Genomic DNA, 7,578 nt, shown 5'->3' on the forward strand with positions numbered 1-7,578 from the left:
ACAGATTCGAAATTCAAATGTAATATTTTTTTATAATTAAGTGTAACAGTATTTATGGCCAGACTAAGTATATTAACCTGAAAATTCTTCATCTTATTATAGACCAAATTCCATATGGCTACAAAACATCAAAACGCCGGAACGAAAATAGACACGGTTCGGTGTAAAAAATGAGCTAATAATAATAACATACGTTCCCATAACCATCAGTTTTATTAAGCAATAACGATAGACGAAATTAATCGCGACCGAGTCGAAATTAATTCAAAGCAACGACGTCTTTATGAGCTGTGAGTCAAATATGGACGTGTGTACGAAGAATAAATCTGTCACGCAAGTAACCAGCCGGTCACAAATTGTTATTTATAGTCACATATTCCAGAGGCTTAATGATACACAGGACACCGATGACTAGACGTTTTCATAGCTCACAAAGACAATATAAATTCAGGTTGTTTACTGTTCCATGGGACTGTAGCAGGAAATTGTCGCAACTGTTGGTAATGTTCACTGAACCTACAACATAAGTGACCTATATTTTTATAAAATATATTTGTTGTTGCTCGCGACTTCATTCGCGTGCTAATCAAGTTATGAGTAGTAAGAAAACTGTAATGATGTAGCCTGCCTGCCCGTGGCAAATAACAATTGTTATATTATAATATGTATTTGTATCATCTTTATTTCTTACAACACTAATTTGTAATTATATTAGTCTTTACCGTGACATATTCCTTGGAATCAAAAATTAATCAATTCCATGGCCTGTTCTCATATTTGACAAGCTAACATCCCTAATTATGCATTTAACTTATGTAAATGGACTTTTAAGCTTGAAAAAAATCAAATCTAAAAATTTTTAATCCTAAGAAATTATTTAAATTTTAATTTATTAATCCTACTAATATTATAAATGCGAAAGTTTGTAAGGATGTGTGTGTGTTTGTTGCTCTTTCACGCAAAATCTACTGAACCGATTGCAATGAAATTTGGTACGTAGACAGCTGGACAACTGGAATAACATATAGGCCACTTATTATCCTGATATTCTTACGGGATACGGACTTATGCGGGTGAAACCGCGGGGTGCAGCTAGTAGGCTATATGGCACATTAAAATTGATGAATGTGCAAAACAAATCACGCCCAAAGTAACGTACGGTTCATTCAATTTTAATACAAATTTCATTTGGAGGCAATAGCGGGCCAATATTAGTTTATTTAACGCGATCACTGCGCAATATCCCAAGCGACTATCTAATAGCACCTCTGGGGAGATGACGCTCTATTTCCAACTGTGATTTGACATTCACAGCTCTAGACTTAAAATAATCTAGACTGTGCAATCTATTTGGAATAAATTTATAATAAAAACTTCATTTTCATGTGGTAGATTGATATTATATAATACTTCCACCCGCGGCTTTGTTCGCATTGTCAAAGGAAAATATACATGGTGGTTTATGGATGGAGTATAGTTTGCATTCCATCCGTTCCAATGACGTTTCTCGGATCTCAAACTGTCTCTGTACCAAATTTTCTGAGATCGTTGCAATAATAAACAAACATACAAAGACACTCTTCAGCTTTTTATATTAAGTATAGATTACAGATAAAGAAACAGCTACTAGAAGAAAAGGAATAAGACTCCGATAATGATTGATTGATTACTATAGTGTATAGGGTGTGTGTTTTACATAACATTAAGCATAAAAATTTGTGAAACTGCGATGATTTATAGTATAATACAGAGTAGTGTGTATAAAATAGTACTTAAAGTTTATTAATAATGGGAAAAATGTATGTACCACGCGAAATACGGAGAAATCAATTCAGTATTCTATATCTGAAGCAGAAAATCGGATGCTCCATTTCCCTAAGGCTTTGACTTCCAGTGCCGGAAATATTCACCTCCAGCATTCATAATCACGAGGAAAATTGCATATTGATTGAAAAAAAACGGAATATTATAAGATTTTTGTCAGTATATTGTCTATTCATGATGATAAATGGCATACAGTTGGCGTAACTCGACAGTTTTTGTACCTACAAATGCTAGATTGAATTTCAACGTTCTTTAAAAATTTAACCACTCGAGAGTGAATTTACAGAAATCCTGTCTTAGTGTCTTCAATTCACATCACGTTCAAGACATTTACAACCTTTATGTTAAATTCTATGCTACTATTTCCACTGCTTTGGCGTGGTTTTCAACTGTGAGTCAGTTTTATGCTTACATACAATTTATACAAAATACAAAGTCGTAAATTAGGCGCCTAAAAGATAGTATAATTTTAGCTATCATATTTTTTCTGTATCATCACATAAGTACACTTACAATATACCAACTCCAAAACAAAGTAACAGCATAATTTGAATATCATAAAGGTTTCCATATTCATGCCATCTTAACTATATTGCTGCCTATCTGGGACGCGGTCTATCCATTCTTTATCTTTAACTACCCAATTTCGTCAGCATAAAAAGCGCTTTCTTGCCATTTAGCGCTGTTTTCGTCCTTTTACCTCAAAACCGTGGCTATAACACCTCTCCTGGGTGCGGTATTATTTGCATTTAGAGCGAACGACTGATATTTTGACCTTATCAGAGGAAGATTGTATTTGGGGGCGCGTTCTGATGACGTAAGTAGAATCACTTGGAGCTCGTGCAAGGAAATTACTTAATATTACAACGTATGAATTTTTGCTTGTACCTTAAATTGAATTTCCGTCGAATAAATTGGTATACCCGTGTTAGCAGGGTATTTTATTTGATGATAAGCCCTACGTTTTAACATATCTATAGGTCAAAGACGGTTACACGGCTCTCACAATATAATGCAATGTACAATGATGAAAAGGATTAGTTTCTATCGATGACTTTTTAAAGTCTATGTTCGATTTTAAAACTTCAATAATACTATTTACGAGTATTATCATTCAAGTACGTTGGTATAAAATCAAATACTGAATAAACAAATAATGCTAAATATTGTTAAGCACCCAAGTGTTGAACAGCAATATTTATAGGGTTTTAATTGACCTAACATTACATTCGAATTATTTTGATCATTATTGAACCTTGCTATGATAATATACTTGCTATGATATTATACCCACCGTCAAATTTCCTCGTCCCCTGTCCCTAACAAAGCAGGCAGCGCAGTTGCTGTAGTCCTAAGTGTATAACCACCAGCTCTGTAACTGAACCTTGATCGCCTACTTTATAATACTCTATTATAAATAAGAGATATAATTAGAAAAATTAATCATTAGCCTTATCATTTCATAGTAAGTTCTTTAGACTAACGTCACAATATCAACAAGTAATACTGCGTATTTACCTTATTAGAAATACGTTTCTAGAATAATTGAGAAACTATTTAGGTGTTTATATAACTATATATATAATTGGTATATTATATTATAATGTTAGCTTACTTCAAGACACCCCATTTTCAATATTTAAAATATTTTTTTAGTATCAATTATTTTTCGTCGCTCATAAAATTATTTTATACTAAGCTTAACCCCTATAACAGGAATTAATTGGATCGAATGAGTCTTATAATATAAATATATTCCCTCGATAAAATATTTTAAATTGCGGACCCTCATTATAACAAGCTTAGTCGAAAAGCCGAAACCACATAATTGATTCCATTATTTGGAAATTGATTATTATAACACTTTGCCTATAATATATTGAATTATGGATATCATCTAAAGTTAATTACAACTATGGTATACAAAAATATATACTTATACCAGTAATTTTCACGAATGAACTTATAAAAATGGAGGTTTATCGTCGTAACGAATAAGCTATAATAATGTTACTAGGCTATACTAAGTCATTTATTACATATTTAAAGACAATGAATAAATAAATAAAAGATGTTATACAATAACGAAAATGGACAGGCTAGTGCGGAATCAAATGAATTTATGTTTGTTTCTTAACTTTTAATTTTCAGAACCTGAGACAAGCGTGTAATATTTGTTATTCCTAAAGATTTTTTTAATAAAAAAGTTGAAAGAAATTAAAAACAAACAAACCAAGACAGGGTCTGAAAAATTATGATATCAGAGCACTCACATTTCTACTTATGAAATAATTTGACGGAGGCGAAAGAAAAATAAAAGAGCTATTCATTATACAAGTTCAAAATTTTTAAATTCAAATAACGTAAGCCGAAATCCGTTTAATCGTGAAAATATAACAAAAAATAAAAATCTCAGCAAATTCTCTGTAACAAAAACACGCATTCAAATTAACCACAAAACAGGATGCTCGTTACGTGGGGGAAAAACAAAACAGCTTTTACTTCGCTCGTCCACTGATGTCTATTTTACTTTTTCACATTGACAAATTCCTTTCTACAGTATAAATATGACACCAAAATGGTAGTCAGGTTGGGATGCTTTCTCGAAATTCTCGATGTCTAGCCGTGTATCTACTGGTCTTAGGAAAATCTTATTTTATATATGTAATTTCTTTTGTATTTCTTGCTTTAGTATATTGGTTATTTGTTAGTAGTTTCTCTTCGTATTGCATGTTATATAGCCTAACTAGTAACAACGGAAACAAATGATTTTCTATTCTTCTTTTATATTTATAACGCAGAGTTTTACAATTTTATAAAGTAAAATATAATTTCAATGAGGTCAATGACATCTGATCCTTACTACATATGATATAAGATACAAAATAGAATAGCTGCTTTTCATATTACTTCCATTCCAACAATTCTATGTACCAACGCCAATATGATTTTTATTTTAATGCTAGAAATAAGTACCGATTGCAAATATATGCAGATTATTTGCGTGGGACGCAACGACGGCAATCAAATTAAGCAGCGGCAAAAAGAGCAACGAATAGCGTGTTAAACCCTCGCCTGTTTTCTGCCATTCCTATTTGCTTTAGTAGAGTCAGCATAAAAATCGTTTCACATTTATTCAATAGCTGTATGAATGAAAAATGTAATTTTGTTAAGAGTTTTAGACGAATTGTTGTTTTGTTGCATTGAGCGGGCTTTAAGTGATATTATCATGTAGAATATAGGGAATCAGTTTAAAAACAAGTTAATGCAATAATGTATTAATTTTTTTTGTATATACATTCTTCAAATTTTTTATTATTCACTTTCTACTTAATTCACTTTCTTTGTTATTTTAGATAAGGTTCAATGTTATTATATAGAAAAGAAAAATAATTATGAGAATGTTTATTGGAATGTACATAGATTTTGTGATAGATTTAAAGCTATTTTAATTTTAATTTTCACTTTCATCTCATTGAATTCCCGTAAAAATAACAAACATTGATGAAAAATATCGTATATAAAACAAAAGCAGACAGATGAGCTGAAAATGTAAAATTAAATATCACATATATTCTTTTCACGGAGATATTATTTCAGTTGGATGATATTCTCATATTATTCCCCTGTTTTTGTATCATTGTCTCAAAACTTACCGAGCATAACATATTTTGATATGCTAACGCAAAAATAATAATTATTATTTTGTCTGGTTTGCGTACGTTTAGCCGATTGTTGTTTTATTCAAATTATATTGAAGCTATCAAAGTTTCGACATTGACCATAATCTTTGGTATAATTTTACAACAGAAGGTTTATTGGCCAACCGTAAAAACTTTATTATGATATTAACATAGAAAAGAGGAGCAGTAACGTAAGGAACTTGATTTTATTAATCTTGCATTGTTTTGTATATAAAGATATTAATTTAATACTTTTAATACAAATAATTATTAAAACTCTTTGATCTTCTTTTACAGCATTTAGGTTATAATAGTCTAAAATTTCAAGTAGCACTAGTAGCTTATATTTTGTATATTATATTATCATGTTGTATATAGATTTTTTTTTTTTTTTTTTTTTTTATGTCATAGCGGGCAGCTGAGCTGGTGGTTCGCCTGATGGTAAGCGATCACCACCGCCCATAAACATTCGCAAATGTAGTACCTCTGTGAATGCGCTGCCCGCTTTTATGGGGTAAGGGAAAAGGAAAGGATTAACGACTGGAAAGAAGGAATGGACTAGGACGGGTGAGGAAAAGGAAACGGGCCTCAGGCTCCCCCACTCACCGTACGAAACACAGTGGCATGCCACTATTTCACGCCGGTTTTCTGTGGGGGTGTGGTACTTCCCCGGTGCGAGCTGGCCCAATTCGTGCCGAAGCGTGCTCGACTCCCACATTAAAATAGATAGATTAATATATAGATTCTATAACTTGAACAAAATTTTGCTGTTCCCTTGATGAAAGATATGTATATGAAAGTATATAGACTTGACTAAAGGGCATGAATTCATTGTTTACGTTAATTACCATATTATAACGCATTTTAAAAACCTGCAAAAGCCTAGCCAATTTTTAGTTCTGTTCTCAGCTAATGGCTGGATACTAGCCAAAGTAAACTCAGCCCAACTCTAATATGATTTTAGTTTAGTTGCGAAACAAATCCCGTATTCTGCATCCAAGCGAGATTACTTTTAACTAAAACTTTGTCCGAGCGTTCTAGTGGGTGAGGCGTAGCATCCAAATGTCGCATTAACTGGCTAACGATAGTTTAAAGAATGGGCTTTTTAGAATATTAATCATAATATACTTTGAGTTTTAGTACATGTAATTGCTTTTATGAGAAATGAAAGCTTTTCGAATGACTTTACTCGCCTTGTTCTATTGCAATCGAAAGATATCGTATAAAAACAACAAATGTTGGAGGTAGTTCCCATGTGTTTGTTTTTGTGTTTTAAAATTTTTGGTCTATTTAATAATTCTGAAGTGTTTGATCCAACTGTCAATATGCGTAAAGAACTGTTTTTGTATTTCCATTTTCGAGAAATCTTGTCCTATGAAATGCTATTCGCTTCTCAGTTGAGAAACAGATTTAAATCTATTTATTTATGAAACGTAATCAATTTTTAAAAACGTATCGTACAAAATGGTAATATGCCGTTTCTTCTAGTTTTTATCTTTCCGAAAATTAATAATTAACTATGTAAGTGTTATTGTGTACTCAATATATATCTTACATTGCTATAAAAATGAAGGTTTTTATAAAGGCCAAAAAGTTATTAAAGCTGAAACATATCAAAAAGCTGGACTCTAAATATAAATATATCAATGATATCATCATCATCATGTCTTCAATACAGAAAATAAAGAAAAGTGCCACAACGTTAATATTTTGTTAAATTCACGATTAATATTGCCTAAACTACTGTGCTACAGATATATAGGCAAATATTTTTATTACATAACAGTTCTCCGAAGCTATAAGAAAGCAAAGTAACCACAAACGCGGAGGGGCAGAAACCTCGTCAATTCTATATAATGTTTCATATATTTACCAGTAAACCTTTTTTATTCCGCCGTAATAACCTAACCTAACCTAAAACGTATTTCTGAGATTTTGTCTTACACATGTTTTTCGTGTACAACCTTTTGTAAAAAGCCTCGTATAATCGAAGATTATAATATACTTAGTCTGGCCATAAATACTGTTACACTTAATTATAAAAAAATATTACATTTGAATTTCGAATCTG

Source organism: Zerene cesonia, chromosome 16, assembly GCF_012273895.1.
Source record: "Zerene cesonia ecotype Mississippi chromosome 16, Zerene_cesonia_1.1, whole genome shotgun sequence".
In the NCBI taxonomy this organism is placed as follows: domain Eukaryota; kingdom Metazoa; phylum Arthropoda; class Insecta; order Lepidoptera; family Pieridae; genus Zerene; species Zerene cesonia.